At 45.9% G+C, this 24,645-nt stretch overlaps 1 pseudogene; it reads right to left on the reverse strand.

Annotated features, from left to right (window-relative positions):
* The window catches only part of LOC115481014, a 78,793-nt pseudogene extending 60,763 nt beyond the window's left edge, over positions 1-18,030 (reverse strand).
* Positions 18,031-24,645: the final 6,615 nt, after the last annotated feature.

Here is a 24,645-nt window from a genome sequence, read left to right on the forward strand (position 1 = left end):
ATCTCCGTGAATAATTTTATGAACCAAGGTGCAAATTTTGAATGCAAATTCGATCTTTTAGTGGGGGCCAATGTAATATTTCTCTAAGGGGTCTGGCACTTTCATATTTCGCCTTTCCGAATATCAGTCTGGCTGCGGTGTTCTGGGCAGTCTGGAGTTTCTTAATGGTTTGTGCCTTTTTTTGTGTGACATTTTCAGATTTGACATTTGGACTTGTGTGAATTTTTTTTTCTTGAGGTCATGCCTGACAATCTTGGTCCCTGTAGCAGACACACAGTTTCTCCTGTCATTGATGGCGTCATCCTTTTGAAAAGTCCCCTTTTAGTAACATAGTAAATGACGGCAGATAAAGACCTGAACAGTCCATCCAGTCTGCCCAACAAGATAAACTAATTTTACATGGTATGTGATACTTTATACCCGAGTTTGATTTGTTCATGCCTTTCTCAGGGCACAGACCGTAGAAGTCTGCCCAGCACTGTTCTTGTACTAAAAGTTCTGAAGATTCTGGAATCCTAAAGAGTTACAAGATTCTGGAATCCCAATTAGTAGCAACATTCCATGTAGAACCCCAAAGAGTAACACAGTAAATGATGGCAGATAAAGACCTGAACGGTCCATCCAGTCTGCCCAACAAGATAAACTCATAAATGGTATGTGATACTTTATATGTACGTTGTGACAGTCCTTCTCTGGGACATCTCTTAGCGCTTGCATTTGAACTTTGGATTTAGCTCACGCCTCTCTCAGTAGTTCAAGGTGAATTACATTTAGGTACACTACCTATTTTCCTGTCCCTGGAGGGTTTACAGTGTAAGTTTGTGCCTGAGGCAGCAGAGGGTTTAGTATCCTGCCCAAGACCACAAGGTTCAGCGGTAGGATTGGAATTTGGCACCCCTGGTTTACAACGTGTATCTCTTAAAGTTTCTGTCTTGCTAGTTTTGATTATAATTAGTGGTACAGTGTTACCCGTTGTAGAAGTACATGCTTCTGTGTGCTGGTCAGTACATGTATGTACAAGTGAATGGTCCATCCAGTCTGCCCAACAGTCACATTCATTCTTAATTCTAGATTAAATCAACATGCATGTCTCTTCTACCATGAGTGTCTATATAGGAGTGGAGCAGTAGCCTAATGGTCGAAGCCAGTGGTATAGCTACGTGGGGCCTGGATCCCCCTCCCTCTAAATTTCCTCTGGGTCTCTGGTTTTGCTGGCGGGGGTCCCTAAACCCCGCCAGCTGAAGCATTGCCTGCCTTGCTCTATCTTCTCCTCACGTCTTGCACACTACTTTTACTGAAACTGAGCATGCTCAGTTTTAGTAAAAGTAGCGTTCAGGATGTGAGGGGACGACAGAGCAGAGCAGTCAATGCAGCGGCGCCGCCAGAGACCGACGCTGGACAACACTTCAGCTGGCAGGGGTTGGGGACTCCCGCCTGCCAAGGTTTGCTGTGGCAGTGGGTGGGGAGTGGGGTGGCAGGGGGCTCAATGGGGGGGGGGCAGACCAAAATGTGCCCTCCCCACCTCTGGCTGTGGCCCTCTCCCACTGTGAGGTCTGGCTACGCCCCTGGTCGGAGCACTGGGTTAACAACCAGGGAAGCCTGTTTCAAATCTCACTACTGCTGCTTTTGATCTTGGGCAAGTCACTTAACCCTCCAATGCCTCAGGTACAGATTGTGAACCCTCCATGGATCTGAATATATAATTCATCTTGAGTAATTACTTTAAAAGGTGTGAGCTAAATCCAAATAAAAATAAATACCCTCGGTACTTGCACATCCCTTGTATAGGCTGATCAATGTCTGCATGTTCCATGCTGGTAGAAGCATGCAGGACACTCGCATTTCTGTCCAGGGAGGAAGGAAACACGTCAAGGAAGGATCCACGACAGCCCCGTCTCTCCTGCATGATTCATGGCCCGTCTCACATCATTGCTTCTTATCCCTTATGTGCCCACAGTTGTCGTCATCAGCACAAAAACTGCAAGGTGACATCTGGTTTGCAAACCATATTGTCTGCTTTAGGAAGCTCAGACTGTGTTTCTCCTGACACTGTATGTGTATTATTGTGCATTCAAGCTCTGCAGACCTGTTAGGTATTATTGCAAATAGAATTCTAGGAATTATTAGGAAAGGAATGGAAAACAAAAATGAGGATGTTATAATGCGTTTATATCGGTCCATGGTGCGACCGCACTTCGAATATTGTGTTCAATTCTGGTCGCCGCATCTCAAGAAAGATATAGTGGAATTAGAAAAGGTGCAGAGAAGGGCGACAAAAATGATAAAGGGGATGGGACGACTTCCCTATGAGGAAAGGCTAAAGCGGCTAGGGCTCTTCAGCTTGGAGAAAAGGCGGCTGAGGGGAGATATGATAGAGGTCTATAAAATAATGAGTGGAGTTGAATGGATAGATGTGAAGCGTCTGTTCACGCTTTCCAAAAATACTAGGACTAGGGGGCATGTGATGAAGCTACAAAGTAGTAAATTTAAAACTAATTGGAGAAAAATTTTCTTCGCTCAACATGTAATTAAACTCTGGAATTCGTTGCCAGAGAATGTGGTAAAGGTGGTTAGCTTGGCAGGGTTTTAAAAAGGTTTGGACGGCTTCCTAAAGGAAAAGTCCATAGACTATTATTAAAATTACTTGGGGAAAATCCACTGCTTATTTCTAGGATAAGCAGCATAAAATGTATTGAACTTTTTGGGGATCTTGCCAGGTATTTGTGACCTGGATTGGCCACTGTTGGAAACAGGATGCTGGGCTTGATGGACATTGTCTGTCCCAGTATGGCAACGCTTATGTTCTTGTGTTTTAATGTGCTAGCTAGGGGTGTGCTGGTAAATTTTTAACAAAAGGCTCTCTCTCCAGGCGTAGCCAGCCCTGCAATTTTTTTTTGGGGGGGGGAGCCAGGAGTGGACTGGCAGGGGCAATGCATGCCTCTCTCCCCCCTTATGCGGTCATACTAGGCATACCTTTGCTAGCAGGGATTCCAAGCCCTACCAGCCAATACATGGGCTGCCACCATTCCCCGGTGCTTGTTTCTGGCTCAGAGCAGCAAGCTGGGACTTCTCTTGCATGCATGAGAAGTCCCAGCCTGCTGCTCAGAGCTGGAAACAAGGTGCGGGGAGCAGGAGCAGTCTATTTACTTGGCTGGCAGGGCTCCGCATCCCTGCCAGTATTATAAACCAGAATTCTGGAGGGGGCCTGAGCCCACATTTTGGAAGCCAGTTGTTAAAGTAGCCATGGGGGAGAGAGGGCTCCCAAAATTCTTAGAAACTTAACAGACAGCTCTTGCAAGTCCCTGAGAGTCCGCTCCAGCACACCACTGGTTCTAGCCTTTGTCCCATTAATGACCACACTCTTGTGCATTAAGCTCTGTTTCCAACCTCCAGTGTTCTGACCATAGTGCAAATGGATCTCTCCTTTCTGCAGTAGCCTGGTTAGGCCACACTCATTTCCTGCCCTTATGAAGGAGAGTGTGACATTGTTCATCCTGTAAGAGATGGAAGGCCCAGTGTTCGATGTTGGAATCATCCAGTACACTGAAACCTTGATGAGTCCCGTGCACAGGATTGCATGCTGTAATGAACCTCTTGCTTTGCAAATTTAGGCTCATGAATTCAGTGAGATGTGCTGTACACAACTGTGAAAAATTATTTTCTAAGATGCAAACCTGGGCTGACAGCATCCTGAGACAAACTATACTTGACAAACCTTTTAACGTCTCAGTGGTTAAAATTCCTTTTCAAGCCACAGGGAAAATATTTCTCTTTCTGCGTCTGGCTCGTGCATTTCCCGAATGCTAGCAGTTTCTGTAGGAGTCTCCATGCTTAACCCTCTGTTTCTGACATGATATGGCCGGAAATTAATCACTTAAACAACTAGGCTGAGTAAGGAAAGAAATATGCAGACAATGCTCCGACCCAGGCCTCTCGCTGTTTCCTGTCTGTGCCATGCCTTCCTATAACCACTTCAGTAACCTGGGAAAAGGGAAGGGAATGAGGGTCTGCTCCTCGTTCCAGCACCAAGAATACTGGAATTGCTAAAATGGCAGAATCTACTGAGATCGAGGCTTTTAATTAGGTTTTCCAGCAATTTGCATGTAGTAAGGTGCAGCTGAACAAGGCCTGCTTTTACTGTTTTCTGTCTGTGTTATTTATAGTCCTACCTGTGCCAGAGAAATTGTCAAGTGCCAAGAGATACTACTGGTGTAAAACAAAGACTGGCTCAGCATGTCCCATCTGACATGGGGCTTGTGAGCAGCCTTGGCTGGAACAGTTGCAGTTGTTAATAGGGCTGAAAGAAAACCTGGAGTCTTGGTGGCACTAGGAAAGGGGAATGGGATGGGATTTGATGTACTGCCTTTCTGTGGCTACAACCAACAAATTATATACAGATACTTATTTTCTACCTGGGGCAATGGGGGGGGGGGGGTTCAGGGGCCTTTTCACTAAGCCGCGTAGGTGCCTACGAGCGCCAATTTGGAGTTACCGCCCAGCTACCGCATGGCCCGTGTGGTAATTTCATTTTTCACGCGCACCAGAAAATATATTTTATTTTCTGTTGCACGGTGAAAATTGGGCGGTAACTCCGATGATGCGTGTAGGCGATATACCGCACGATTAACGCAAGAGACCTTATCGCTAATCAATGACTGGCAGTAAGGTCTCAGACCCGAAATGGACGCGTGGCAATTTTTATTTTGCCGCACGTCCATTTTCGGCAAAATTTTTTTTAAAAAAGGCATTTTTTTTTTGCAGGCGCGCTGAAAAATGGATCTGTGCATGCCCAAAACCCGCGCCTACACTACCGCAGGCCATTTTTCAGCGCACCTTAGTAAAAGGACCCCATAATGACTTCCCTAGAGCAGTTGTAGCACTCCATGGTGCGACCGCATCTTGAGTATTGTGTTCAATTCTGGTCGCCGCATCTCAAGAAAGATATAGTAGAATTGGAAAAGGTGCAGCGAAGGGCGACGAAAATGATAGCGGGGATGGGACGACTTCCCTATGAGGAAAGGCTAAGGAGGCTAGAGCTTTTCAGCTTGGAGAAGAGACGGCTGAGGGGAGACATGATAGAGGTATATAAAATAATGAGTGGAGTGGAACAGGTGGATGTGAAGTGTCTGTTCACGCTTTCCAAAAATACTAGGACTAGGGGGTATGCGATGAAACTACAGTGTAGTAAATTTAAAACAAATCGGAGAAAACATTTCTTTACCCAACGCATAGTTAAACTCTGGAATTTGTTGCCGGAGAATGTGGTGAAGGCGGTTAGCTTGGCAGAGTTTAAAAAGGGGTTAGATGGTTTCCTAAAGGACAAGTCCATAAACCACTACTAAATGGACTTGGGAAAAATCCACAATTCCAGGAATAACATGTATAGAATGTTTGTACGTTTGGGAAGCTTGCCAGGTGCCCTTGGCCTGGATTGGCCGCTGTCGTGGACAGGATGCTGGGCTCGATGGACCCTTGGCCTTTTCCCAGTGTGGCATTACTTATGTACTTATGTCCTCTACTTGGCTCACCTTTATTACATAGAGCAGTGATTTAACCTATTGTGATGTCATAGTGGCTCATTCCACCAATAAGAGCCAACCTCATTAGTGATGTCACAATGGCTTGATTGTATAGAATGTTTGTACGTTTGGGAAGCTCGCCAGGTGCCCTTGGCCTGGATTGGCCGCTGTCGTGGACAGGATGCTGGGCTCCATGGACCCTTGGTCTTTTCCCAGTGTGGCATTACTTATGTACTTAAGGAGCTGCAGTGGGAATCAAACCCAGGTTCTTAGGGTGCAGAGCATTCCGAAATTCATATGGCGGTTATAAGCAGGACACAGACTGGTCACGTCTGTTCTGGAGCAGATTCTTCAAGTGACGGTTGGGCATCTTGAAGGACAGGACCAGATCAGCATAGTCCTTTTTCTTTTTTTTTTCAAAATAAATAAAATCAGTTTGGGTTTTAGGAGCTGTAGGCATTATCAAAAACCTCATCACTCTTTTAACAGGGAAAATGCCTTCCAAATTCTCCAAACTCCAACTTGCCTGGGTTGATAAGAAATATTTGGAACTGTAGAGATGATTCTTCGGTTACTTAAGAGCAACATGAGCCGTTTTAAAGCTTTGCTTTCTTCAATGTCCCAGCATGTCTTAGCCACCGTGGGGCTTTTAGGACATGTTGGGCCCAATATTCAGAAAATGCTGAGCTTTTAGGTTAGCCTCCTAAATTTGTGCCCTATTTTGAGCCAGATTTAGGAGGAGAACTTTTCAGCTGAAAATTCATCTTGATTTAGGAGCGTAAAAGTTACGCTCTTAAATTTAGACCTGCCATTTATTTGCTAAGATGTACGAGTCTAGTGCTGAAAATCAGTGCTGAGCGCCTACCTTCTTTTCCCTGCCCTAAATTCCCTGTTACCGCCCACTTTATGTGCTCCTCAATTAATAGTTTAATGAACTTTTGGGCCCAATATTCAAAGGATTTGTGCTCCTAACTTTGAGAGCCAGGCTCATCAACTAACCTCTTTGAAAATTTATTAGGGCCGAGCGCATACATTTTTACTCAAAATTTCACTCAACTCTTAATTTTAGGAGCATGAAAAGTGGGCGGCAACAGGGGCAGATTTAGGGCAGGGAAAAAGGTTAGGAACTGAGCGCACTGATTTTCAGACGGGTGGGCAACCACAGTCCTCGAGGGCCACAAGCCAGTCGTTTTGAAGATTTTCTCCATGAATTTGCATGTACTCTATTCTATGCATTCTTGAAAATCTAACTGGGTTGTGGTCCTCAAGGACCGTGGTTGCCTACCCCTGATCTGGAGAGAAAAGTACCACGTCTTTGGAGTGGAGTGGATAGCTTATGTGTGCGTTCTTTTATGTGCATGCTGTGTGAATTTGTGCCATGCTTCTGTGTGTATAAGAGATAGGGAGGTGTCAGAGGTCACGACGAGTCTGCTGCCTCAGCTAGGAATGGCGTCCATTGTGACCTACATTATAATAATAAAGACTCAGCTTGCTTACAAGGTTCAAGTAAATGAAATCCTGTCCATCAAGTCTGTGCTGGTTTACTTATGCAACAATATGAAAATGATGGGATAAAAATGTCTCTCTCCAGAATGTTACACACCCCCGTGTACACCAAGGTCTGTAATTACAAAGCCGCATCATTCATTTAAGCTCTGGACTTCACTGCAGCCGACTCCTAGAATCATCATCCAGAATCAATTTCACATTTCCTACAAGTTAGCGAAACAAGATTTCCTGTCTGGAGGAGGAAAGTAGGATGGCCTGGGCATAGTAAGATCCAGAGGTGGGATGCGGAGATGGACAGTTGTGTGGTTTTGGCATGGTCGGTGCTATGGATTGTTGTTTGCCTGGGAGATGAGCAGTGTGGTGTGGAGAGGCAGTTTTTGGGTCTAGGCGGGGGAGGATGGTTGTATAGCTTTTAAGATTCCCGTCACTCCGACCTGAAAATGGATGGTTACATGACCTGGTGCTGAACAGCGCTCTCTGCCTTGGAGAAGGATGATTGCATTGAGAGAGTTATGTGGTACGGACATAGAGGCCGGTGAAGAAAGCTACCTTGACTTAACTGCATGCTTACCACGGGTTAGACGCACACGTTACTGGCTCAGCAATGCAGAGAGGGGTTGAGCGCAGGTGTTAACTCACGCAGAAGAAATGGGTTCACACTGCATTAAAGTGAAAATGCAGGCATTATGTATTTTGTTGTGATGCACAGAAGAAATGCTAGATTTGACATGTGCACAACGCAGCATAGAAGGGTTGGTTGAGAGGATTTCGTGCCCTTGTGATTTAAAATGCCTCGTTTTTGTTTTGTTTTTTTTGTCTTGGAGGAACAGTATCTGCAACTTTAAATCGCAGACAAGACGTAACAACAATAAAGTGTGAACAAAAATGAAATATTTATGGGCAGAACAGCCGCCGCAGATGCGTGCTGGTACTTCCGTTTTCTTTGGACGTGCGCACAAGAAGCTGGGCTTACAACTGAACCTTTGTGCACGTCAGTGGCGTAGCTAGGTGTGGCCTGCCCCCCCCCCCCCAAATTTCCTCTGGGCCCCTGGTTTTGCTGGCGGGGGTCCCCAACCCCCACTAACTGAAGCATTGTCCAGCACAGGTCTCCAGCGCCACCACGTTGCCTGCCCTGCTCTGTCTTCCCCTCACGTCTGTCACGCTCCTTTTAGTGAGACTGAGCATGCTCACTGCATGTGTCTGCAAGGCATCCCTGATCGGTGTGTGAGTTCTGCATGCATAAATTTTGCATAGAAATATCTTCATGGTGCACGCTAGAAGCCACTCGCTTGGCAACTCTATACTGTCCTGGGGAATCATGATTTCAGCTGCTCCCCCTACAGATCGTTCCCTGGTTTTGAACTGTTGATCACAAGCCTCCCGGTTCACCTTTCCAGTGCATTTGAGTACAGCGTGGTTCCTGCAAATGCTTTCAGGGATTTAAGTTCCAGGATTCACTGGCATGTAAGTGAAACGGCGTTGGAGCCGTCTTCTCCTCTCACCGATGTCCTTAACCCTGTGGGAATTACTGAACATTCCCAGTTCCTTTCTGGCACTGGATCTGTGAGCAGAAACCGTGCCTGTGGTGCAGGCTTGTGCTTATAAATAAGATGAAAGATGATCAGCCTAGACTTAAAGTTGGAAGCAGTTCAGTGCATAAATTGGAGAAATGGAAAGGGAGCCTGTCTGGGGAGAATGCATGGGAATGACTGACAAGTATTTGCAAATGTGGTGTGGCGACTTGGGTATATGAACCGGAGCAGCAGGCTGCGTGGGCTAAATTTTAGTGCAACAGTAGTGGGGTAAATGGATAACAAGTAAAAACTGACAGACGATGGCACAGTAAACATTTGTACACTGTCTTTATCTCCCGCTATTTTCCCTGTACTCGTTTCTGTTTTCGTTTTGTCTCGACTCTCTTGGTTTTCTTTGCTGTCCATTGGATATTTCTTCCCTTTATAATATCCGGTGCTGTTTGTCCTAGCTGTAAGCTTTCCTGCCATCTCTCCCTAACTCTCCATATTCCTTTCTTCTCCTCTTATTCTCTTTCCTGTCCTTTTCCATTCTTCCCCCTTTTTGTCTTCCTTTTCATGTCTCCTTGGTATGTCAGCCCTGCTTTTTCTCAGGTTCTTTCACCTACCTTCTTGAATCTCCCTGCTCTGAATGATGACTCTTTCTTCCAAGGTTCTTCTTCTTCCCTCTTTTATTATTTTTCCTGCCCTTTGACTTTTTCTGTTCCAACTTTAGCTCCTGTAGGTTAGTCTCTCTTTTCTCCTGCCACCTTTAAGTTATTCCCCTCCTTTACCCCCAACATTCCTTCAGTTCCTTCACCTTCCCAGGGCAGAATTCACTCTTTGGCGAGCCCTAGACAAACAAGCATGTTGACCCCCCCACCAACTATAATGTAATCTCTATTTGTAAATGAACACATATTCCCCCTTCCCCAGTGAAAATGTGTGAGATCTATATGCATGCCCTACCTTCATTGTATGGCAATAGGTCTCTTGCATATTTATTGTGGAAATGTTGAAAGCTCGACTGTGTGCGGCCTTCGAGGGCTGAAGTCAGATATCTCTACCCTAGTTCAACCAACCCATTCAGCTCATCATCGAACCCGCCTTCTGGCATTTGTGCCAATCCTGGCCTGCTCCATACCAGAGTACTGAATCAACAGGGCCAGCCCATTCCAGTGAGCTACACCACAGAAAACGGAAAGTAAGCATTAGGTATGGACAGCTGTGTGCAGCAAGACCAGGCTCTTTGCTGCCCTGTGGTTTACTGAGTCTCCCTGCATTCTTATATTTCAGGATTTCTCAACTCAGTCCTCGGGACACACCACACCAGATCTGGTTTTCAAGGTAGCCACGTTGAGTATGCGTGAAATAAATGTGCGTGGCCTGCCTCCATTGTACGTACTCTCTCTGTCAAGAAAGTTGGTGGCATTGCACTTATAATATATAAGACTATTGTTGAGGTTAATTTATTGGAATCGATAAATACCCCTGAATTGGAGATGTCTGCTTGCCGATTGAAAGACACTACACTATCAGATTCTCTTACCTGTATTCTCTGCTGTTGTCTCCCAGGGAAATGGGTTAAAGCATGTTCTTCCTTTTATGAGTTTGTGTTTAGGAACTCAATTCCTACCCCTTACAACCTTGATCTTAGGAGATATTAACCTTCACTTAGAAGATTCAAGTGATACGAGAAAGGGGGATCTCTATTCTTTTCTTTCTTCATTGAACTACTCCATCCACCCCCCTTGTCCAACTGATGAAAAAGATCACCAACTAGATCTGGTGTTCTGTAATGATGCACTGATGCACTTATCCAGCTCAAATACCTTTTGTATAGTAGATATTACCTGGGAAAAGACACTATGGTCGGATCATTTTTTAAGTTAGTTTATAATAAATTGGAGACAGTTTTAAGGGTTTATCTGGGAAGCAAGCCATTTGTTATACCACTAAGGGAAAAGTTGATCCTTTAAGTGTTTGGATGATTTTTTTCTTCATTAGACAGTAACTCTTCGGAGTTCGTGGAAGCTTGGAGGAGGATTAGTACTGAAATGTTAGATGGAATAGCCCCATATCACACCGAAGTACGACATCCAAGGCAGAGTAATCAATTGTTTACATTGGAATTACTTAATTTGAAACGGCACTGTAAAAAGCTTGAACAGAGATGGCAGAAAGATAAAACTACTCTCTACCCTATCCACTCCTACCCTAGCTGAGATAATATCTAACCATCTCTCTGACCTCATGTGCACCTCTCTTTAAATTAGTCACCTTTTTTTTCTAACACTTCTTACTCTCTTACCTATCTATATGTTCCATCTTTGCTTATACCCTTCGCTGTCAATTAAAATGTTCTATTACGTAATGTGTTGACATTGTAAGTAGTCTACCATGCCATACTTTGCATTGTTACTTGAATATTTTTACTGCTGTAATTGCCTGTTGCTCATGTTTGATCTATTCTTACTGTACACCGCCTTGAGTGAATTCCTTCAAAAAGGCGGTAAATAAATCTTACTAAATAAATAAATTCTAATAAATAAAACAGAGCTCACTAGGTCAAACTGGAGGAAGGCAGTTCATAACTATAAAAAGATGCTTAAAAATGATAGGAAAAATTACTATTCCAAAATGATTGGAACTGACCACTAAGCGGCTCGTTCAAGTTGTTAAGAACCCTCATGGATACATCTCCCTTTCAGAATTCAGTCTCAGAGAAGAGCCCCATAGCTGATCAATTAGCTGATTAGTTCCAGAGTAAATTAAGTACTCTTAGGGGGTCTTTTGCTAAGGCTTAGCCGGTGGTGGGAGGCAGGGCTGGTGGTTGGGAGGCGGGGCTGGTGGTTGGGAGGCGGGGATAGTGCTGGGCAGACTTATACGGTCTGTGCCCTGAAAAAGACAGGTACAAATCAAGGTAAGGTATACACAAAAAATGGCACATGTGAGTTTATCTTGTTGGGCAGACTGGGTGGACCGTGCAGGTCCTTTTCTGCCGTCATCTACTATGTTAGTATGTTACTATCTGTAGCAGGGCCCATAGCAGATAACTTCAGCTAAGCTTTTGTAAAAGACCCCCTTAGATCTTTGCTTCCCGATACAATTTCAGAACATACATTTCCAGCAGTTGGGAAGGAGATACCAGTAGATAGAATCTGGACAAATTTTTCCCCTCCCCAGTGGCATGATTTTCTTTCTCTATTTAAGAAGTTCTTGCATGCTTGAAACTTGCCCTTCGTATATAATGCAGTCAGCTCCTGTAACTTTTTGCACCGATCTCTTTGATTGGATACAGTTACAACTCTCTTTAGGGTAAATTTCCCCTGTGAGTTAGAGGTGAAATTATAGTTACTCCAATTCTGAAAGATCAAAAACAACCTAAATATCTTGGGACTGATATTCAGACCGCAGGAGGCAGCCCGGTTAACTCCCGCGGTCGACGGTGAGCCCAGATAATCAGCGTCGGGCCGTTTCTGGTGACCGGTGTTTATTTATTATATTTGTGTCCCGCACTTTCCCACTAAAAGCAGGCTCAATGCGGCTTACATAGTAATAGGTAACACAGAATTTTGTTATGTAAAGTAGGAAATTAAGTATAACATAATAGAAGGATGGATAGGTAGTAAATGGATGGGTAGGTAGGTAGAGACAGGTGATAGAGAGAGGAGGGTAAGGTGGGAGATAGATTCTGGGTCAATGTCGTTTTCTCTTCAGTATATGTAAGGTAGATTTTTATTTATTTTATTTTAGTTTAGTTACATTTGTACCCCGCGCTTTCCCACTCATGGCAGGCTCAATGCGGCAGGCAATGGAGAGTTAAGTGACTTGCCCAGAGTCACAAGGAGCTGCCTGTGCTGGGAATCAAACTCAGTTCCTCAGTTCCCCAGGACCAAAGTCCACCACTGGGCCACTCCTCCACTCCATGGGTTCATGAGATTAATCTGGGTCTTTTGGGTAGGCTTGTTTGAATAGATGGGTTTTTAGTTCTTTTCTGAGTGGTAGGTGGTCACGGATTGCTCGGATAGGTCTAGGGAGAGCGTTCCATAGACGGCTGCCCAGGAAGGAGAAATTGGATCCATAATAAGTTTTGTACTTGAGACCTTTACAGCTGGGGTAGTGCAGGTTGAGGTACTTTCGTGAGGATACAGACATGTTTCTTGCTGAATATCCGGTTTAGTTTGGCTACTGTAAGCTTAGCTGGCTAAGTCAATATTCAGCGCTGGCCAGCTAAGTTCATAACGGCTAATTTGGCTGCAAAACTTAGCCGGCCAGCGTTTGAATATTCGTGGCTAACTTGCTATATTGTGCGATATAGCCGGGCCTCTGTGTGCCACACCTCTTCTTCTCTCTCCCCTTCTCAGTAACACACTGAGTTTTTCCTGTAAGTGAAGTTTATGAAAGTGAAAGTGCAGATGCTCTCTCAGAGGGGAAGACAATTCCTGTTCTGCTCCATTCGCCTGTGGCTGGCAGATGGGTGGGTAGATAGGAAGAAGCACTGACAGCTTCTCCCCCATCAGATCAAGGCCATGGTTGACTTCAGTATTAACCCTGAGTGCATCTCTTTAACGTATTATTTCAGACAAAAAATGCACTGCTGAGTCACTGACACTTTCTTAGTTTCTCCTTATTTGAGTTCTTTGGGACCTGGAATGTTCCTGAAGTAGCCATCTTGGATGATCAGGGCCCATCCCTGCTCCAATAGTGACACCTAGTGTTCAAGTGGTGACAATCCTGTGGCAAAGGGTTTTGTGAAAAAAATCTGTAGCAGCAGCTGGCCTTGGCTTGAAATTCACCTGTTCATGTTCCATGTTGGGCTGCTGTGGAAACCAGTACAGGTATCACCTGGCAGTTGTCTTTGTTCCAAAGCAGCTCTGAGTAATAAGAGAACGTCATGTGATATAACTGCTGTCAGAGGCTGGAAAGGTCTTGCATCAGGGTATCATCATTTCTCTGCACTGCTATAGAAACAGAGAATTAAGGGATAAGACATCTCCGCCCCTCCAGAACGCAATTCTGTTGTTGCCTTCACCTTTTAAGACTGGTGCATGCTGGTTCTCCGTGGAGCATTGAATGGTGATCTTTGCTGACATCATTGTTATGATGACACAAAGTTACTCATGTCCTTGTCAGAAGTTGAGTGAGGAGGTGTACAAGCATTCATAGATTGTAGGAGTAGCTCAATGCAGAGCTTCCCAAACTATGGGTCATGACCCCAAACAGGTTACGAAACCTATGTTTTGGGTTGCAACCTGGGCAATTACTCTATAGGATGTCATAGTCCTACACTGCCTGGGGCTCAGGCACTTTCTGAAGCTCATGAATTGGGGGCATGGCTGCAGAGAGATTGGTTAGCACTGGCCTAATGGTTAGAGCAGTGGGCTGAGACCAGGGAAGTCTGGGTTCAAATCCCACTGACAATGGAGGGTTAAGTAACTTGCCCAACCCTCCATTGCCTCAAGTACAGACTTAGACTAAAGCCTTCCAGAGACAGTAAAATACCTACTGTACCCAAATAAAACTCACCTTCAGCTATAACTGAAAAGGCATGAGCTAAATCCAGAATCCCTTCCACCTCTACTGGAGCTCCTGGAACTTTAGACCACTATCTTATTTCACATAAGCCACCTGAGCAAAGATTTGAACAAGGGTAGCAAGCTTTGTAAGGCTGTTACCATTCCTCTCCACTAATGGCGAGAAACTCACCCAACCGATCTCCTGCTTGTGAGATGGCATTCCCTGAGACTGTGCTTATCCCACTGCTAACCTATAAAGACTGTTGAATTTCTCTTTCTATATCATCCTAATTTGCACCAGTCAAGTCCAGACGCCTGGGAGGAGAGGGGGCCCACCTTCTCCACTACTGCCAACTCCTCCCTTCTCCGCTTCTGCCAACTCCAGACTTCGCTCCTTCTGTCTTGCTGCGCCCTATGCCTGGAATAGACTTCCTGAGCCCCTACGTCTTGCCCCATCCTTGACCATCTTTAAAACTAGATTGAAAGCCCACCTCTTTAACATTGCTTTTGACTCGTAACCACTTGTATCCACTCGCCTCCACCTACCGTCCTCTCTTCCTTCCCGTTCACATTAATTGATTTGATTTGCTTACTTTATTTATTTTTTGTCTATTAGATTGTAAGCTCTTTGAGCAGGGACTGTCTTTCTTCTATGTTTGTACAGCGCTGCGTATGCTTTGTAGCGCTATAGAAATGCTAAATAGTAGTAGTAGTAGTCTCTTGTAACCAGAGCTAATATTGTGATGTCATAATGCCTCAGGCCACCAATAAGAGCCAACCTCATCAGTGATGTCACAATGGCTTGATTGTCCTATACTTGGCTCACTTTTATTACATAGCTCTTTGAGCAGGGACTGTCTTTCTTCTATGTTTGTGCAGCGCTGCATATGCCTTGTAGCGCTATAGAAATGCTAAATAGTAGTAGTAGTACTTCTGTCTCGCTGCGCCCTATGCCTGGAATAGACTTCCTGAGCCCCTACGTTTGCCTCATCCTTGACCATCTTTAAAACTAGATTGAAAGCCCACCTCTTTAACATTGCTTTTGACTCGTAACCACTTGTATCCACTCGCCTCCACCTACCCTCCTCTCCTCTTTCCTCTACACATTAATTGATTTGTTTGCTTTATTTTTTGTCTACTAGATTGTAAGCTCTTTGAGCAGGGACTGTCTTTCTTCTATGTTTGTGCAGAGCTGCGTACGCTTTGTAGCGCTATAGAAATGCTAAACAGTAGCAGTAGTAGTAGATGGAAATGACTGGAAACTGATGACGTTCAAGTCCTGCTAAAGTTGAAAAGTTCTAGCTAGACATACCCTTTCGTTTCATGGTGCTCACGTCTTTCCTCATTCCCAAGTTCAGAAAATATGTATGAAAGTCTTTCTGCACGAGCACCTAACTATTTGGCAGATCTGCCATATACTCCACTTCATTCTTTGCTCCACTTTTAACTCTTCCACCTCCATCCAGCCTATAACTGGACCTGTCCAGAGATACTGCTTTCTCATATTTCAGCCCATCTCTTTGGAATTCACTCCCCTTCAAGATTACGACAAGAACTCACTTTCCTGTACTTCAACAAAGCATTTAAAACCTGGCTATTTGAGTTAGTCTTCAAATAAATTTCCAGCGAATACTCTTCCCCCTCCCTCCACCTCATCCCCCTTTCCAGGGAGAGGGCGGTGGATACCTGGAATGCCCTTTGGGAGGTGGTGGAGATGAAAGCGGTAATGGAATTCAAAAATGCGTGGGATAAACACAAAGTAATCCTGTACGGAAAGAGAATGGAACCAGACTTAACGGTGCCTAGATGGCAACTCCAGCAATTGGGAAGCAAAACCAGTACTGGGCAGATTTCTACAGTCTGTGCCCTGATCATGGCTGGACAGATTTGGATGGTCTAGAGTGGAGCTTCGATGGCAGCTTCAGTAGATGGAGAACAAGGCCGGGCAGACTTCTACAATCTGTGCCCTGATAATAGCAAGGACAAATCGAGATGAAATGTGAATATGTAGTATTGCATCATACCTTATGCTATGAGTTTATCTTGTTGGGCAGACTGGATGGACCATACGGGTCTTTATCTGCAGGGCTGGTCTTAGCAAGTGTGGGGCCCTGTGGAGACCAATTTGATGGGGCCCTATCCTAGCCCCGCCCCACCCTAGCCACAACCCCTAGCGGCCATCCCCTCCGAGCTCCAGGGCCCTCCCAGCTCCAAGGCTCCCCTCCTTCCGAGGCCTCCCTCCAGTCCCCCTCCCTCTGAATTTGAAAAGTTACCTCGTCAGGTTACAGGCAGTGGCAGGTAGCAGCAGTGAAAAGCGTGTGAGCTCAGCGTTTCAGGAGCCTTCCTTTCTCTCTCTCAGCTCTGGTCCCGCCCTCATTTCCTGTTTCCACGAGGGTGGTGCCAGAGCTGAGAGAGGGAAGGGAAGGCTCCTGAAGCGCCGAGCAGCTCGCATGCTTTTCACTGCTGCTGCCTCCGCTGCCTGTAACCCGACGCGGTAACTTTTTAAAATTCAGAGGGAGGGGGACTGGAACTCGGGCGGTCGGGGCGGAGGCGCGCTGTGCGGGGCCCCCTTGAACGCAAGGCCCTATGCGGTCGCCTCACCCTAAGACCTGTTTATCTGCCATCATCTACTCTTACTATGTGCTTCCCTTTCGTTCTTCCCCTCCCCATCTTGATCTAGTCTTCTTATTTTCTTTTCTCTCCCCCCCGTCTCTCTCCTTTTTTTTGCTTTCATGATTACATTGTATTTTCATTTTCCTTCTTTTTTAATGTTTGTATTGTAAACTGTACAGCAGTGCAATGTGGAAATATATCAAGCAATTATAAATAAATGCGTACATACCAGGATGCCTTATTATGTTTCTATAGGGAAAACAAGATCTGGACCTAAGGTGGTTACTGGGTGGTTTATAAGCTACTGCTGTCCATCAGTGACCATGTCATCATGGCCATGAGAGTACCACCCATGAAGGTGTCCTGTGTACATCACGAGGGACAAAGTGCAAACTTGGAAGGCCACAAACCAGCTGGTTTGTCAGGATATCCTTAGTGAGAGATTTGCGTACACTGCCTCCATTCTATGCAGATATCTATCATCTATATATATAAAAGGCACTTTGAAGCCTCAAGCCGGAAACTTGAGGCCCCGAGATATCCGGTTTGGCCTGCAGGCTCCAGTCACTGTAGCTCCGCCCTCGCGTCAAAACGCGATGATGTTGAGGGCGGGGCGGCCCTCGCGTCAAAACGCGATGACATTGAGGGCAGGGCGGCCCTCGCAACCACGTCACTGAGGGACGAAGGGACGAAGAGGAGAGGTGTGCAACTCGGAACGGAGGCACGGAGGGGGTGTCTGCAACTCGGGAGGGAGGGAGGACTGGGGGGGGGGATTACCCTGCTAGCGCCCGTTTCATTTTTGCCAGAAACGGGCATTTCTTACTAGTAAGAACATAAGCACCGCCATACTGGGAAAAGACCAAGGGTCCATCAAGCCCAGCATCCTGTCTCCGACAGTGGCCAATCCAGGCTTCAAGAACCCGGCAAAACCCATTAAAAAAATTAATTTTTAATAATGTTCAATGAACTTTTCCCTCAGGAATCTGTCCAAAACCCCTTTAAACTCCGTAAGGCCAGCTGCTGCCACTGCATTTTCCGGCAACGAGTTCCAGAGTCCGACTACACGCTGAGTAAAGAAAAACTTTCACCTCTTTGTTTTAAATCTGCCATATTCTCGCTTCATCTTGTGTCCCCTAGTTCTATTGTCTCTTTAGGGATACCCTGAAAACCTGGCAGGTTTGTGGCTCTCCTGGATTGTACTTTGACACCCCCCCACGTGTAAGTGGTACAGCAGAATGAGAGCTACAGTATTAACTTACCTGCCTTATAACCAGCATTTCCAAACCATTGGTTCATGTTGGCTATACGTATGTAAGGGGTCCTTTTACGAAGCTGCGGCAAAGGTGCCTGTGCTGCCATCACGCTGAGGCCCCCTTTTACCGCGGTGGGTAAAAGGCAGGTTTCCCTTTTCTTAAAGAAGTGGCCATGCAGCAAACCACTTGCCGTTCGGCCATTTCAGGGGGGGGGGGGGAGCTCTTACCGCCACTCTTTGAGGTGGCATAAGGACTCCCCCCCCCCCCCCGTGCTAACTCGGGCAGTGCGTGGATTACAGCAGGGTACACACACTGGCGCTACAAAAATTGAAATATTTTTGCAGCACTGGAAATGGTGCATGCTGGGGGAGGGGAAGTACTGCTGGGCTGCCGCGTTAGCCCGACGGTACTTCCCTTTTAGCGATCAGTAAGTCTACTACTACAACATTTCTAAAGCGCTACCAAACTTACGCAGCGCTGTACAGTCAAGCATGAAGAGAGAGACAGTCCCTGCTCAAAAGAGCTTACAATCTAAAGGACATAACAACAGAGACAATCAAATTAGTTCATAGGGACAGACTAATAGATCTAAACAGCTAAAGACAATTAAGGTATGCAAATGCATAATACAGACAGATTGGTAGTGGTATTGAATAGAGGAGTAATGGTTAGGTTAAGTGCCAAAAGCAGAGTCGAAAAGATGGGCTTTGAGCAAGGATTTGAAGATGGGTAGGGATGGGGCCAGACGTATCAGTTCAGGAAGTCTATTCCAGGCAAAGGGTGAAGCGAGGCAGAAAGGGTGGAGTCTGGAGTTTGCGGAGGTGGAGAAGGGAGCAGAAAGGAGGGATTTGTCCAGTGAGCGGAGGTTCCGGGTAGGAATGTAGGGGGAGATGAGGGTGGAGAGGTAAGGAGGGGGCAGCAGATTGAGAGCATTTGTAGGGTTAGTAGGAGAAGCTTGAATTGTATGCGGTAACGGATCGGAAGCCAGTGAAGTGACTTCAGGAGAGGGCTGATGTGAGCATATCGGCTCTGGCGGAAAATAAGACGTGCCGCGGAATTCTGAACAGATTGAAGGGGGGATAGATGGCCAAGTGGGAGGCCAGTGAGGAGCAGGTTGCAGTAATCTAGGCGAGAGGTAATAAGAGTGTGGATGAGGGTGCGTGTCCACGTTGGGCCCGCTTTGTAAAAGGGCCCCTAAGTTAATACTGCAAACTAGAGTTGCCATCTGGCTCCAGATGTTCAGGGCAGGTAATCCAGGCCTAGTTTTATCCCACAGCTGGCCTGGACTTGTTTTTTCTGTTATTGATTTTTCTCATGAAAAGCAAGCCTACAGACTGATGCATTCCATCAGGTAAAACCAGGACCGGGTTATCTTTTCCTGAAAATCTGGAGGCAACTGGCGATCATACACAAACACGTGCGACTGTGGGAGGCAGGGTAAGCAGTGTGGGAGAGCTCTGCCAGTTCAGGCTGGTGAATGTGACTGGAAAAGGGCGCGGCTGCCCATTTTACTGTTGGTTGTGATGGAGATGCAAAAAACCGTCTCCCACAGGATCCATTTCTTTAAGTCAAACTTTAAAACAGTCCTTTATTTTTATCCTAATGGATTGTGATGACTCCAGTCCTTTCATCTGCAACCAGAGCTACTGCTTACCAGAAAGCACCAGGAGTGGCCTAGTGGTTAGGGTGGGGGACTTTGGTCCTGGGGAACTGAGGAACAGAGTTCAATTCCCACTTCAGGCACAGGCAGCTCCTTGTGACTCTGGGCAAGTCACTTAACCCTCCATTGCCCCATGTAAGCCACATTGAGCCTGTCATGAGTGGGAAAGCGCAGGGTACAAATGTAACAAAAATAAAATAGATACTATTGGAGATTCTACATGGAATGTTGCTACTATTGGAGATTCTACATGGAATGTTGCTATTCCACTAGCAACATTCCATGTAGAAGGCTGCGCAGGCTTCTGTTTCTGTGAGTCTGACGTCCTCGTCAGACTCACAGAAGCAGAAGCCTGCGCGGCCACATTGGTAATCTGCAAGGGCCAACTTCTACATGGAATGTTGCTAGCAACATTCCATGTAGAATCTTGAATAGTAGCAACAGTGGAGTGGCCTAGTGGTTAGGGTGGTGGACTTTGGTCCTGGGGAACTGAGGAACTGAGATCAATTCCCACTTCAGGCACAGGCATCTCCTTGTGACTCTGGGCAAGTCACTTAACCCTCCATTGCCCCAGGTACAAATAAGTACCTGTATACAATATGTAAGCCGCATTGAACCTGCTATGAGCGGGAAAGCGCGGGGTACAAATGTAACAAAAATAAAATAGATACTATTGGAGATTCTACATGGAATGTTGCTACTATTGGAGATTCTACATGGAATGTTGCTATTCCACTAGCAACATTCCATGTAGAAGGCTGTGCAGGCTTCTGTTTCTGTGAGTCTGACGTGCAGGACGTCAGACTCACAGAAGCAGAAGCCTGCGCGGCCACATTGGTGATCTGCAAGAGCCGACTTCTACATGGAATGTTGCTAGCAACATTCCATGTAGAATCTCGAATACTAGCAACAGTGGAGTGGCCTAGTGGTTAGGGTGGTGGACTTTGGTCCTGGGGAACTGAGGAACTGAGTTCAATTCCCACTTCAGGCACAGGCAGCTCCTTGTGACTCTGGGCAAGTCACTTAACCCTCCATTGCCCCAGGTACAAATAAGTACCTGTATACAATATGTAAGCCGCATTGAACCTGCTATGAGCGGGAAAGTGCGGGATACAAATGTAACAAAAATAAAAATAAAGGGATCAAAAACACCAGAAGCTGGCCCTCTTTCCAAACTCCTGGGTCACACTGAAGCTCATTTTCAAAGCACGTAGACGTACAAAGTTCCATAGGTGACTGTAGCAACTTTGTACGTCTACGTGCTTTGAAAATATGCCTCATTGCATCTCTGTGTCTTTGGAACTGGGTTTGTAGAACACCCAAGGCTGCAGTCAGGAACATTTCCAGCTAAGCACAGAATTCTTAATGTATATCCGTAGCCCTCTCTTTCCTTCCTTCCCTTCCTATCCTCCTCCTCCCAAAAAAACCTGATAGGAGCTAAAGCTCAGCTCTCCGTCCTTGTCAGAAACCAGACAAGCAAAGGTCCCTGCAGACATATTCAGGGTTGATAACATATTTAAAGGTCTGGGAAAAAAAAAGCATTTTAAGTTGCCGCATGGTAGATAAAGCTGCTAAATCGGCCACGTTAGACTGCTTGGATGTCTAGAATTACAGGTTGGCACTTAAGATGTAACAAACACTTTTCTTGTTGATGTAAGAATAGATTTTTGGATTGCTGGCTTCACTTTACAGACGATGATCAAGGTGGCCTACTGTGTAATTAGAATTCAGATACAAGTCTGCGTTCCAGAGAGCTGCTGCAACTCGTCAGCGGTTGGCGCAATCTAACTGTAGCATTGATAGGAGCAATCTTAAAGACACTCTTGTATATAAGTCCTTATCAAAAAAATATGGGGGTCAATATTCAGCCGATGGCAGTCAACAGTTTTTTTTTTTTTGGCCACTGCTGGGAGTATCCCCGGATATTCAATGCCAGGCCATGCCTGGGCACTGGCATTGAATGTTTGGTTATACGTAGCCAGATAACACTTATCCGGTTAAGTGCCATATTCAGAACTTAACCGGATAAAGATAGGACTGTGTTTTATGCGGTCCTATGTATCCGGTTATCGTCTATTCCATTTGATATACCATTTTACTTATGGTCAAATCAAAACGTTTCACAGTATGCAAACAAAACAAAAAAAAAAACACACCCAAGACTAGACAGTCACACAGGCATAACATACACTCGTATCAAATGCTAATGTTTATTAAAAATCCAGATAGCGTCTGACTCACCCCAGACCGCCCACAAAATAGCCAGTTTCATCTCGGGCACTAACCCCGGGATTCTATATATCGCGCGTTAATTTCCACGCAGAAATCGAAGCATATTCTATAACAGTGTGTGTAAATTAATTGGTTAACTAGCTAATCAGCGCCGTCGGTTGGATGTTAGCAAGCAATTATTAGCACTAATTGGCATTAAGAGTTAACGCGCACAACTCACTACATGTATTCTATGCACTTCGTTATAGAATACACCCGCTCTGTGCCTAATTTAGGTATTGGGATTTACGCCAAGTAAAACATGGCCTAAATGGCTGTGCCTAAATTTGGTTGTGTGGAGAGGCACTCAGCGTAGTCTATATACCGCACGGAAACTTGAGCGTATTCTATAAAATATAGACGTGCTTTAGAGAATACGCCTAGGCATACTTTTTTTTCCATGTGGAATTTTCAGGCATCATATATAGAATCTTGCCCTAACTGGGTACATTCAGTGGCACTATTCGGTTAAGGGCTATTGATTATACCCGGTTAGGCCCGGACAAGCGATTAAAATGGCCAAGGAGCCTCTCGTGGCTGTTTAAATGGCTTTGAATGTTGTCTCCTAGATTTTTAGGCTGATAATTATAGTTTGAACCTACAGAGGCTGGGGTTTTTCTTATACTACTGTGGGTTCATGTAGAATGGACCCTGGATCTTGATGGGAGTGGAGGAGTGGCCTAGTGGTTAGAGCACCAGTCTTGCAATCCAGGAGGTGACCAGTTCGAATCCCACTGCTGCTCCTGGTGATCTTGGGCAAGTCACTTAACCCTTCATTGCCTCAGGTACAAACTTAGATTGTGAGCCCTCCTGGGACAGAGAAATATCCAGAGTACCTGAATGTAACTCACCTTGAGCTACTACTGAAAAAGGTGTGAGCAAAATATAAATAAATAAATGCTTAAGGATTATGTTCCTTGGGAAGAGATAATTATAGTAACATCAGGACACAGGAAGGTTATTGGCAAGATAGTCATTCCATTTGCATTTCTCACAATGGGGCCCCTTTACTAAGCTCCGTAAGCCTCTACGTGCGCCAAAATGGAGTTACCGCCCTGGCTCTTGCGGTAATTTCATTTTTGGCACGCGTCCGATAAATAATTTTTATTTTCAGCCTCGCGCCAAGTGGCATTTGATGCACCTAGGTCATTACCGCCCGGTTACCACGTGAGACTTTACTGCTAGATCAGTGGCTGGCGGTAAGGTCTCAGACTCAAAATGGAAGTTAAATTTTCATTTTGCCGCATGTCCATTTTCGGCAAAAATTTTAAAAAGGCATTTTTTTTACAGGTGTGCTGAAAAATGATTCTATGCACACCCAAAACATGTGTCTACACTGCCGCAGGCCAGGGCTGCCGAGAGGGGGGCGGGGGGGGGGACAAAATTCCCCGAGCCTGGGCACCATAGTCCCACCCGCCCTCCGTCATCGACCGTCTGCCACCGGGCCGGGCCCCCTGCATTGAAATCACAGCGCCTCTCACCTCCGTGTGAAAGCGCTGCAGGGCAGCAGATCACCTCCCTTCGGCCCTCCTTCCCTCCTTGTGTACCGCCCTCGTGGAAGTTACGTTAGACGAGGGCGGGACACAGGGAGGGAAGGAGGGCCGAAGGGAGACGATCTGCTGCCCTACAGCGCTTTCACACGGAGGTGAGAGGCGCTGTGATTTCAATGCAGGCGGCCTGGCCCGGTGGTGGACGGAGGGGGCGAGTGGAGGGGCAGCGGCGGCGACCTCGGGGGAGGGGGGGCGGCCCAGTCTCTCTGCGGCCCTGCCGCAGGCCATCTTTTAGTGTGCCTTTGTAAAAGGGGCCCTAAGTTAGAGCTCTATTGAGTGAAGGACACTGGAGGTCCTCTACCTTTTCTTTCTTTGTTATCACTCTCTCTGATTTCCTCCTTCCTTTCTTTGTAAGAATGTTTATCTTTCCTATTATTAATGGTATTTCTTTCTTGCTGCTTCTTTTATTAGCCTGTACACCGCTTAGCTCTGCCATGGCGCCTTGAGTGGTCTAGAAATTTCAAATAAACCATAACCACAAATTGGCTTTGCCCTCCTGTCCTCCTCAGTTTGCATAGGTGCCGTTTAGCCTGTGAGCTGTAAACGCTGAGTTCTGTCATCCAGAGGTGGCTGGGTTGTCCCTCAGCTAGAAAGGCTGGCAGCTGATTTCCAGATGTTGTCCTCAGCAGTGGTGGAGTTGGCAATTTCCCTTCACCAGTTGCATCACAGCAGCTTACAGGCCATGGACCTAAATTACTGGCTGTTCTAACTGCCCCCCCACCACCACCTTCGGATACAGGGAGGCTGGAGGGGGAGAGAGTACACTGATGGCATAGCTTAGTTCAGGGCACACTCAGCCAGTCAGGGTTTCAGGACACCCACAATAAATATGCTTGGGATAGATTTGCATTCAATGGAGGTATTGCATGCAAATGTATCTCCTGCATATTCATTGTGGGTGTCCTAAAATCCTGACTTGAAGGTGTGTCCTGAGGACCTGGGTTGACAACCCTGGCTTAGATGGTGCAACAGCGGACTGCGATGTCAGATGAAGAGGAAACTTGGGGGAGCCTAACGCAATCCAAGACCCTTATCACAGGTAGACGCACAGATAATGCGGTGGTGTGATTCTGAGAGCTCCAGTGAAGAATTGGGGATTTCGAGATGTAGTTGGATAGATAGTTTTGAAAATGACTCTCTAAGCTTAAAGATCATGAGTACTTTGCTGTTGTGACCAGGGCTGTGGAGTCGGTACACCAAACCTTTGACTCCAACCCTTCTATTTTTCTACTATCTGACT

Source organism: Microcaecilia unicolor, chromosome 11 (assembly GCF_901765095.1).
Source record: "Microcaecilia unicolor chromosome 11, aMicUni1.1, whole genome shotgun sequence".
Classification (NCBI taxonomy): domain Eukaryota; kingdom Metazoa; phylum Chordata; class Amphibia; order Gymnophiona; family Siphonopidae; genus Microcaecilia; species Microcaecilia unicolor.